Raw genomic sequence first — 12,545 nt, forward strand, 5'->3', positions numbered from 1 at the left:
ACCTCCATGCAAAGCCACAATCCAGCTGGTTGGTGTTGTTTCCATGAGTTGTGCAGTTTTTATTTATTCACACCTGGCAACGTGACCTCTCATCCAGGAGCTCTGTTCCACCGAGAGTGAATTTATGGCTGGCATCTGCTCCTGCACCAGGCACAGGGAGGTGATTTATGGCAAAGAAATTACATCCTGACCCAGTGACAAGCCATTTTGCTGAGATGTTGAAGATATAAAGAGTCAGGCTGTGGCATAAGCATGGATACAATTTCAGTAGCCATGAGAGTACTGACACTGCCCAATCCACCCCTTACAGACCCACTGCTGGTGTTCAGAAGTTGGATGCAGCTAGAGCTCTTGTATAGGTAGCAGGAACACTAAGAGGGAGGTATGTGGGCTAGGATGGGACAGTGCTAGGGTTTTCTTTGCATTGGGGAATATATTTTGACAAAAATGAGAGCTGCCTAGTGAGCAAGCATCCCCAGTCATGGAGCAGGTGCTTGGAAGGGGACAGGGAAGTGGGGCATCTTACATGGGAATTTGTGGTAGTACTTGGCTAACAAAGAAATGGGTGGGTGGATGTATTCCTGTCACCTGCAAGCACAAGAATCTTAACCATTCTGGCAGTGCTGTAGCTGTAGCTTTGGCTTTGTCACTCCTGTGGACATACATGAGACTAGTAGCCGTTTGAAGTAGTGGAGCATTGCCCAAGATTGTGCTTCATAGCAGAAATCCCAGTCCTGATTCCCAGAGTGTGCTCAGAGAGGGCTGTGTGACTGGTTACGTGTGACTGGTTACATATGCCTGCTAGAGAGCAACCTCTGTCTCCTTTATCAGCACCTTCTGGAGTTTCCTCGGATTCTCTCAAATTTTATTCTCATTTTGGCATGAAAGTAAGAGGAGAGAGGAGTGGGTGAGATATCACAATGTGCTGTCTGCCTCCTCAGCCTCGACTTGCCTTAGGTTCACCCACATATAGAAGGAGAAGTGCAACACAAGGTAACATCCATATTTCACACCACTTCGTATTCCACCCCATGAAGTTTGCAGATGGGACAAAATCGATGGGGGGCGACCAAGCAGGAAACTCGTGAAACTCAAGAAGAACAAATGCAGAGACCTGCACCAGGAAGAAAGAGAGGCTTGCAGTGGTAAAGGCTGGGAATGGGCAGGGTGGGGAGGAGCTCTGCTGGGAAGAGCCTGGGGATGGGGTGGGGTCCGTGTGGGAGGTGACCACAGGCCAGCAGTGTGCCCTGGCAGTAAACCCAGCCCAACGTCCCTGCATGAAGAGCAGCAGAGCCAGCACAGTGAGAGAAGCAATTATTGCCCCATGCCCCTCAAAAAACTACCCTTAAAGACATGTGCTATACTGTATTTAGAGACTGCATCCAAGTTTTGGTTCCTTCAGTGCATTAGAGTAAAGGACAAACTGGTGGAGCTCAGGGGAGGGCCACCAGCATGTCTGGGCAGGCTCCAGCTCTCACCTACCAGCAGAGGCTGAGGGAGATAGACTTGTTCAGCCTGGAGAAGAGACAGATTGGGGGGCACCTAACAGCAGCACCCTCCCCTTGAATCTTTGGGGGACTGATCACGAAGCTTTAGCAGGGCTACTTGCAGTGGTATATGGCAAGTGTGAGAGGCAAGGGGCATGAGTTGCAACAAGAGAGGTTCAGGCTGGATATCATGAAAAACATCTTCACCATGAGGACAGTCAAGTAGCGCAACAAATTTCCCAGAGACTCTGTGAAGGTTCCTGCTTTTTATTTTATTATTCTTTTGAGCAGGAGGATCCACGGGCTGGGAATACAGGATGCTAAAGTGTGTGGCATGATTACAGCAGGATCAGAGACCAAACTGTTACTAACTATGTGATACTTTGGCCACATCACCAAGAAATGTAAGCAATCATTTCCTTAGGGATCATCAATGCCAAAAGTTGAATAGGATGAAATTAATGCCAGAGGTGATCTATAGATCACGTAATTACAAGTCCTTGGGGGTCTGGATTTTCTGTCAGAGGGATATTCTGCATACATCTATCCCCTAAAAAGCAGCTCCTCTGCAGTTGGTGTTTTTATCGGCACAATTCCCATTTAGGGCCTGTGGGGTATCACCTGGGGCTCATTTGTTAACAATAGGATTCACTGAATTTCACCTTCAGCTGTCTACAAATTAGACCCCTAGAGCTCAATTTTTCTTTAATAAATGCAGGAATCAATGCCATTTGAGTTGCTCTGGAGTATCCAACATGGCCCAGCTTTAGGAAATTGAATATAGGCCTTAAAGTGGGATTCGGCTCACAGACTCATCCTTGTGAGCTTAGGGATCCTTAGCTGGATGCACCAGACTCCTATGCTCATACTATTTAGAGCCCCTTACATGTCCTAGGATATCCCACACTGGAGACCACAAAGGTCCAATTCATCCTGCATCATGTCTGCAAGCTTTGGAATCCTTTGGGTTGGAAAAGACCTTTAAGGTCGAGTCCAACAGTTAACCCAGCACTGCCAAGTCTGCCACTCAACTATGTCCCTAAGTGCCAGACCTACACCTTCATGGATATTCTGGAGATTCTAGGACATCTCAAACAGCAGTAGGTGCCAACATCTGTCAAACAAATTGATCAGTGCTTGCTTACTTCAGGGCAAGCAGAATGACTCTGCTGCTCAGTTTGTTGTTGCTCAGCGTGGGAGCTAAGGGTGCACCTGGGTCTCTGAGCTGGCTAAGCCAGTCATCCAGAGCTTGACTGAATTGCCTGAACAGAGGTGCCTAGTGCCATCTGGAATACCTAGAACAGTCTGACACACCCATATGGGGCTGGACTCGATGATCCTTGGGGTCTCTTCCAACCCAATTGATTCTATGATTCTATGACATGGCAAAGCACAGAAAGCAGGTCTGAGTCTTTCTGTTGTAGTGACTGCAGCTAGCAGAGTGTCCTTGGGCACTGGGGAAATACTTGATGGTTCTTCTAAGAAAACTGAATTTTGCTTCTGTCCTCCTCTTACAGCCATGGGAAAATCAGCAACACCTCCAGACAGCTCCTTCAATCCCTGGACTTTGGCATACTGCTCAGGTGGGAATTATCATCTCCAGGATGAATTTATGTTACCCTGACTAGTAGAGATGTTTATAGGGTTAAGCAGCAGCTTGTGTCTGCTTTGAGGAGTGCTGGACACAGGTTGAGGTTCCTGAGCAGATGCATTGGTATCTCAGCACCTCTATGGTCTATGCCCAAGAGATGTGATCAGGGACCTGCTTGGTCCTGAAAGAGCACTTGTGCCCATTGCATAGAGAAACACATCACCTTCCTCCATTACTGCTGCTGCTTATCCCTGTTTATCTGCATAGTGTCAGGTCTCTTTGACTAAAATTTCCTCTGATTTCCAAATGACCTCTCTTCTCTAATAGGTCCCAGGTATCCCCCACTCCCCAGGTGGTACTGACTCTTCTCCACTGTCTTCTTCAAAGCCACAGGGCTTTAACTCTCATGTGCACCAATGAAAGTAGCTGTATCTATTCAGAGGAGAAGGATGAAATAAAAAAGCATATTGCCTTCAGCTATAATTCCTATTGACCTTTAAATCACATAATATATATAATTATAAATTAATATGATTGCCCTGTAGTTCTCCACCACATTGTCAACTCTACCTGGGCAGGAGAACTGCAAGAATTTCTTTGTGTATGTTTATTTTTGCATTGAACTTCAGCTTTTGGAGAGGGGAAAACTTCTAGTCATGCTTCTAAAAGAGATGAAATGTCAAAAATTCTCTTCTTTCTTTCTTCTTCTGCATGTCAGGAGAAAGGATAAAATGGTTTCTGGTCCAACTCTGTAACAGTCTACTTAGCTACCATTTTATTAAAGATATGGTAGCATCAGGTAGCTGGGGGTGAGAATAGGACAGAGAGCTCTGATCCATTGACACAGCCCCTTTGGAATCTTTAAGCAACCAGCAGCATTCCCAGATAGGATGGGAATGCAACATTCTCATGCTTGCACTCCTAAAAGACAAGCATGATGACCCAGCTCATGGCTGGGTTAGTTTGACATTACTTTGGCAAAATAATGGACATATTGATATGGGTATAAAGACATTAAAGAAGAGGTAAACAATTAATGCCAATCAACATGTTTTTTAAGGGAGGAAGGGTTGTCAAACTCTGGATTTCATTCTTTGATGTGATTGTAGGTTTTGGCTGATAAAAGTAATTGCTAAAATGGAATACATTCCGACTTTTGTATGTTTGACAGCACAACAGATTTTGATTTAAAAATTAGCATTCTACCCTATCAATACAAGGCACATAAAATGGATTAAGAATGGGCTGACACATCAACAAAGAAGCTGTCAAAGGGGGCTCACTGTAGGAGAGTATCTATTTTAGAGGGGGGGTCTGAATGCTATTGAATATTTTCACTAATGACTTGAAAGTAAATATTAAAATTGCTGATAACATTGGAAAATGCTGAAGAGGACTAGGAGTTACACAAAAGTGCTCTTAGTGCAGTTGTAAACAAGCTTTCAAGTAGAAGAACAGGCAAGCAGACCACACATGCAGGAACTTGGAGCACAACACATCTGAGAGGGATTTTAGCACACTAAAGGAGCTACCCAAAAGAATTCTACCATTATTGTGCTTTGTGGCTTTTGCACGTTATTCTTGCAAGGACTGATGCAATCCCTGACTGTGTCTTTCAGAAGAGTAGAGTAGGGATAAAATTTTTGATTTTTGCATGTTGCACCACTTGATGTTGAAATAATGCATCAGGCTCTGGAACCTCAAATTCAGAATGTTGGGGGGGGGGGGACAAGAAAAGGCTGTAGAAATAAAGCACACAAATTATTCAGGGTCTTAAAAAATTGTGTGTAGATGCTTCCAGAACATGATATATTTATTTGCTGAACAAGGGCTGAAAAGTGACTCGAGAGCTGCTTATGAGTGCCTTGGGGGGAAATGGCAGATGCAAAAGGATTCTAAAACAAGGCAGAACTGAGCAGAGCCAGAACCTGTAGAGAAAACATCTGCAGAAGCATGGGCAGGAATTCAGCAGGTTGTGCACATCTGGGGAGTGGTGGACTTTTATTCCAACTCTCAGTGTCTTCAGATGAAGATTGAAGCATGTTGGTTGTGTATCTGTTGGCTTGATCAAACATGGGGTGAGGGAGAAACTGTTGACCTACATGTGAAATGTGAGTCTTGGTGATTTACTGGTCCCCTCCAACTCTCTGCTGAAAGGTATGGATCTGTGAGACCTATGGTTCAAGTTGCTGATAATCCCAATATTTTTTTCCTTCAGGGCTTCATCTCTGCCTCTTTCCAGAATCCCTCCCTCCCTCACCTCTGTGGTCTCCACCCTGGCACTACACAACACCAAGTGTGCAAGTCTTCAAACCATCAGTTGGAGGGACATGAGATAATGCTGAAAATGTTGCCTGGTGTGCTCTCAGGCAGGTTTTTCAGACAGGAAAATGCCAGCAAAACTTTGTAGCAGAAGTCAGCTCACTTTCCAAACTGATTCTGTCTCCTTTTGCTGGCAGCTCAGGAATTTATGCATGTCCTGTGAGTGAGATGTCCCCAGAGCAGCCGGGGAGGCTGGGACATCACTCCCTGAAGTACTGTCTTGAGGAAACAAGTCTCTAAAATTCAAATGCTTCTTTGTTTATGAAATAAAGTCCACCAGACCTATCACCAATTGTTTATGCTAAAGAGCACACTCCCATTAATGCTAATGGTGCTTTGGAGCATAAATCCTTGCTAATTGATATAGGAATGTATCCCAGAAGAGTTTACTTTACTGCTGATTTAGCTGATAGATATAAATGTGTGAGAGGGAAATATTAGCATTCATGTAAAACAATTAGGTTATCAACAGGGGCAAATGATTCAGAAAATGACTGCAACTTTCCAGCTCCCTTGAATGGAAAAAAAGAAAGTCTGCTAATGAGGAAAATCAGAGGGAATACAAATATGAGCTAATCATTGGTATTAGTTAATATTTGTGTTGCATCAGCAGCCCATGAGAACCAGGGCAGTGTCCCCACCTGAGCTCTGTGCAGATGTGGGATGGACAGGAACCTCCTGCTGCCCACCAAGGTCAATCCTCCCCATGGCCTCTCTGGTGGAGCAGCATTTTGGGCTTACACGGCTAACAAACGCGGCCACTGGATGTTGAGGTCAGTAACATTTATGAACTATGTATGAATAGAGGAGAATGATACAAGCAGCGGATAGATTTCCACAATTTAATTCTTTTTTTTTTTCAGATCATATAATGGCATATGAAAAGTGAGGCAGTAATGCAGTTCAAAAGAAAAAAGAAAGCAACACCCCCTCCCCCCCACTCTCCTGGATCTTTCTGCCAAAGGCTGACATTATCAAAAGTTTGCTAAATACAAGAATTAATGGGCATTTCCATAAAAATCTGATTGGTCGAAACCTACAGTTTTGTGGCAAATGTACAGCCAGTGAAGGAATATTGTTTTTCAGTGTACTCAACAGTTTTACCTATTCAATTCCCATTCAATTCATGGGTTTTGATGTGAAAATATTTCCCTAAGAAAAGGCTCAGATACAGGAAATGTACAGTAAGCCACACATCTTCCCCCAAAAGATGCTTTGACCTCCAGTGTGGAATCTGTGGAATTTTGAGCGTACAGGGGTTTCATTTTTTTAACTCTAAACTTATCTAGAATCAGGAGGAAAAAAAGTCACATACCAAAAAGCATCGTATTGTTTGTGAAAGTAACGTGGTATTGTTTTAAGACTTTTCTGATTCACATATTTTAGCTATTTGTTAATTTTAGTGCAAAACCAAGCACATTTGCTTCTGCAGGTACAGAAAAAGATGGAAATTTCTGCATTTTCTTATCATGTGCTGCAAGTCACCAAATGGTAAGACTTTTTCTCCTCACACACTTCAGTAAGCCTAAGTTTCAAAGTCTCCATGACTAATGAAATATCAAACGAATTAGATAACATTTGCCTGGGCATGGTTAAAGACCATGCACCCGGTAAGATTTCAAATAACAAAAAGCGCCCAACCCTAGAAACATTTTTTTCTTTTTCCATTTAATGCTCATAAAATTTTACAGACAACAGAATCCTTTCTTAAGCTTTATTTAAGAAATCGAATACTATTATAGTTCAATATATATAAGACACATCCAGTATTGTGTTCCTGATAGCAAGTGCATAGATTTTGTTAAGATATCATTTTTTTATATTTAAAATTTTTTTTTTTTATTATTTGTTACTCAGTAGCACGTTTCATGATCACACGAAGGGATATTCCCAGTGATTTTGCTAGGAGCATGAGAGAAAAAACAGAACACAGCAAAGTAGTGAAACTACAACATAGATGAGGAACAAAAACGATCAGGCAAACTATCAGTACAGTCGATTCCTGATAAGTGAATAATCTGATTGCTTGGTCACAATGCTTTATTCACTTATCAGGAATGATTCACACTACATTTTGTTAAACTGTTTTCCTTAGCCTAATACCTAAGAGTCACACTGGGCAAAGGCACACACACTCTGGCAGGCTATTCTTTAATCAGCAAGTCTTGTGACAGTTTGGTAATTTCCCATGGCGATACACATATAGCTAACAAAGAGACATTTTGCTAACACTGCAAGGTGCCTTACATAATTGAAATTAAAAGCATGCGTTTAAGCAGGACAAACTGTTCAGCTGCATTGCTTTAAGGAACTCATTTTTCCCGTTGTGGAAATAAATAAAAAAATCATAAAAAAAACGAAAAGAAAGAAAGCAAACCCTGTATCTTTCAGCCCTGAGTATTTAAAAGAAACCCAACTGCAGTATAAGTCTTTTTTTTTTTTTCAGTTGTATTTTTGGAAGAAAAGACCCTTCACAAAGCTCTAGTTTCTTTCCTAAGACCAAGTTTGGAGGAAAATAAAAAAAGAAAAGCAAAAAACCAGAAAACATCCACAGCAAGCTAAAAAAACCCAGAGAGCAATTCTGATTCATTATTCATGCAAGTCAAGACTTACTTAACTGAATCCACTGGTGTCAAAATTATCCAAATCGAGATCATAAACTCTAGAGGTGACAAAGACCCAGGATATAGTCTGACCATCAGGTTCTGCTTTCCTGCCTGGGCTGTCCACTACAGGCTCCTGTGGCTTTGGATTAAACTTAGAGTTGCTTGGACCCCTGACCTCTGACAACAGACCCTGAGAGATGACACTGGAGCTTGGGACTCCAGGCTCATCACTTATTTGCTTCTCATGGAAATGGAAAAGTGAAAAAAAAAAAAAGAAATTTTTTTTTTAAAAAAAATCCATCTTGAGCACTAACAACCAGGCTAACTCACGAGCCACCAGAAAATTTCAAAAGTCTTCTAAACACAGGAACCAACGTTGCTGCTGACACCACACGAATACACCCAGTGCGCCAGGACCTTGTGAGACGTATTGAGGGGCTGTGTGTGTGTGAGCCAAAGCCAGAGTGCCAGAAAGACCAGGGGAGAGGAGACAAGAGGGAGGAGTGTCGTTTGGGTCTCATAAGAGCACTTTTAAGTGGTCTTCGATTCCTGAGCATCACAGAAAGTGGGACAAAGGAAAGGGACAGGGGCGTATGGCTTGAATTCCAGAGAGCACTCGCCAGTGCTTCTCTCTCCTCCTCAGGTTTGGTTTGGTTGGTTTTGTTTGTTTTTACTTTCCCCCCTCTCCAAATTGTAAGGTTTGTATCTGTGATCAAACAGAGGAGAGAAGAGATTTTTATTTATTTTTTTTTTTTTTTTGTAAATCAGAACAACATAGACTTTTCTTTTGCAGCTTTTATTTCATCGTGGTAGACACCAGTTGGGGGAGAGCAGAGAGATTCTTGTGAAGAAAAAAAAATTATAGGAAATGAAAGACTAAAAAAGCTAAAAGCCAACTGTAAAAAATAATGAGAAAAAAAAGTGCTATGGTATATCTTTTGTCCCTTTTGAGATTTGTGTAATACTATCAGCCAATGCTGAGAATGATCTGCTTTGTAAGCCCACAGCAAAAATATCACCCATTGCAACAACGGGGGATCATTTTTCCATCATTTATTTCTCCTTCTTTTTATTTCTTTATTTTTTTTTAACTTCCACTGGCTTTAATAGAAAGTCTTCCTGTGCTCACTTGGATCTTATTTTATTTTTTAAAGTATTATATGTATAACTGCACATAACGAGCTTGATCACCTGGTAGGATTTTGCAGACTCTCACAGCCTAGTTAAGATGTGATTAGTTTCTAAGGAGAGTTTGACTAACACCATATGCCATCAGATTACTGTGCAGTTTGGAAGAGCTCCCAAGGCTATCTCCTTTTCTTGAATGTTTCACATGCTTCTGTGAAGTAGTGGCATAGTATTCTTATTTTTTTTAACAACTAGGAAGAACTGATCTCCATAATCCACATTTTCCAGACTGACTTAAATGTTGCAGCAAAAAAAATAAAAAATTAATCTTTTCAGGTGGCTTCTGTGTGTTTGTGTGCAGAAGGTTTTGCAGTTTGAAGGCTAACAAAAGCTACCTTCAATAGGACTTTGCAGGAAACTCATTTAAAATGCTTCCTGCTTCAAGAGATTATCCAAGTGATAAGGCATGACTAGGGGGAGGAAGAGAGAAAAAAGAAATAATAAAAAAAAAAAAATCAAAGAAACCAGAACATGTCTAAAATGTACAAATCCTCTTTGCCCCCCAATCAGCTATTCACTTAGGTGGAATCGACTGTATCTTTTGTACACAACCAACAAATAGAGAAAAAAAAAAACAGGCACGTGAAACAGTGAGGTGTGTAGATGTATTACCAACACAGAATGACCACCAACAATACAACACACAAAGTAGAGAGACAAGTATTAGGAAAATGGTTTAATATTGGAGACAGAAGCAAAAAACTGCATCACACAATAACATACGTTACAAAAATAAGTCTGACTGTTTCAACTACACGGTTATGTTCACAATGAGGACAGAAGAATCAGAAAAAACTCTGATCTAAACAGCAAAAAAGCAAACCCCTAACGTTTTAACTAATACATTTATCCACGCAAAGTGACCGAGTACTCCTAATTCTAATTACCTTATTGTGTAACTGCACGATACAGAATAAAAAGTGAAACTTACCGCTTTTGTTAAGACAAAATTCTAAACACTAGATATAAGCAAAGGGAAAAAAAGAAATCAAGCCAAAGTTTTGAATTCTCGAAACAAAACCAACTCTCTTTCTACCATCCAGAAATCAAACTTGAAAATCAGTCATGATCGAGGGGGCCCACGAGAGTAAGCCACAAAAATTTCCATTTGTTTTTTAATCTCCAGTATAAAAAGTTTCACTGGTACAAAATGCATAAGTACAATCAAGTTGTAGAAATAGGAAAGCCTGCTTTTTTTTTCTTTTTTTTTTGTTCTTTTTTTTTTTTTTTTTTGGCTCAAATTCCATCAAACAACAAAATCCAAATGCATCAATAAAACAGAAACAATACTCAAATGGTCTTACAGTTTCCACTAGATTGCATTAACTTTGGCTTTTCTCAGACAATACTTAAAAACTAGTTTGTAATTCTAAACAAAATGATAGTATTATTAATCTACAAACAACAATTCTCACAGCACAAAAAAAACACAAATACATAGGTTTCTTTTTTTTTTCTTTTTGTATGACATTATCCAAAAAGGTAATGAAACTACAGGATATTTTTTTCCTTTTGTTAATTAGCACTTAAGATAATAAAAACAGAAACAGTAAAATGATTCCAGAGTAGCACAAGCCAAGGAACTGTAACCCCTATGGTGAAAGAAAGATGAACTTGTTACTCCTTTGAGGACTGCCATTTCATTGCAATTAGCTAATTTGTTTGAGAAAACAACTAGTCTAGTCTTTTGATTAGAATTTTGTAAAGCAATTTCCCTTGTTTTACTTCCTCTCTTATTAGGCCCTTGCACCCTTGCAGCTTTTGCCTTTCAATATTTTGAAAGAGAACTGGTAGGTAATTTGTCTCCCAGGAGGTGTATGTTTGGGTTTTTGTTTGGTTTTGTACTTGAATTTATTTATTTTTTTAATTTTGGGGATTTTTTTTCGTTTTCAAGATGGACACTTTTCTAAGCAATGATCCATCTCAGTTGCCTGGAAGTACAGCAAGATTCCTCCTCTCCCATTGCTAAGCCAATGGCCCATGAAGCATCGTTGAGGGCAGCCTGGTGCCAAGTTACACTGCCTGAGGACCAGAGGCATCACCACTCTAACTGAACTGGTAAACCCACAGGACACACCAGGGCATCTAAAACATCTTTGGAAATTTAGACGGTGGGTACAAATGAGAAAAATTACTGAAACAGTCTAAACAATTCAAATGATGATCTCATATTATATATATATATGTACATATATATAATATAACATATGTGAGATGACACTTTGAATATGCACAATTGCTGCAAGTAGTACAAAATAGCCCTCAAAGGGTGTAGGAAGGCCCCAGCAGTAGTAAAAACATGTGAGAAAAGTATAGATCATTTATTTATAAGTGCATGTGCTATAAGAAGGAAACTTTTTTGCATCACTAGAGGCTAGTCCTTTCCATCCCAGGGCTCTACATAAAGAAGCATTTAAGTTGGGGATGAGAGACAAGAGTGCACCAGCTGATGTTGCTCATCTAGGGCTTCGTTTTTAATTTTAGGTGGCTTTGAATAGAATCAGATAGAAGGAGGAGGTGGCAGAAGGTATGGCACTTTATGATCAGTAGCAGGTACTGCTGCTCACACACATTGGACTGGCAATGAATTTGCTGTACAGGTGGCAAAGAACCAAATTTGGTTGTTGGTCACTACTTGTGTGATAGAAATGCAACCTAATCAGACTTCCAAGGCAGTGAAAAGGGCTACCAGCATCTGTTTTCTGGTTCCTTATAAAGAGCTTCCTCCAGCAAACACCCACATCAGTCACAGAGAGATTCCCATGGGCTACTGGTACGAGTAAAGTTACTCCTCTCTCTCTCTCTGAGTGTCTGCAGGAGTAAGCCAATATATTGCCGTGACAAAGGATGGCAGATAACACCAAACATTACAGTGTATGTAAACTTTATCCATAAAAAGTAGTTTAACTGCAGTGCACACTGAATTTTCACCCAGGAAGATCTAGTGCATCTAATTTAAGCAAAAGTTCATTTATTTAAATTACAAAAATATTATTTCTTTTTTTTTTTCCTTTTTTTTTTCTCCTCAAGGTTTTCAAATGGTGGATTGGCCACTCCTGGTTGGGAGGGGCTCACACAATAGATAATTAAAGAATTGTTTTCTTTTTCTTTTCTTTTATTAATACTGAATAGCATATTCCAGCAGCATATTAAAAGCTCTTTAAGAAAAGACAAAATCCCCAGAATCTAAAAAGGAAAACCACAAGTTAATTACGGTTTTAAATAATTTTAGTTATAGATACAGAAGAAATTTAGACAGCAGTAAAATATTTTTGTCCTTCAGATCTGCCCTGTGCATTGTTCTGATTTCAACCATGTATTAAATAAACCACAAAAAACTAAGTATATATA

The sequence above is a fragment of the Acanthisitta chloris genome, unplaced genomic scaffold (genome assembly GCF_000695815.1).
Source record: "Acanthisitta chloris isolate BGI_N310 unplaced genomic scaffold, ASM69581v1 scaffold2190, whole genome shotgun sequence".
In the NCBI taxonomy this organism is placed as follows: Eukaryota; Metazoa; Chordata; class Aves; order Passeriformes; family Acanthisittidae; genus Acanthisitta; species Acanthisitta chloris.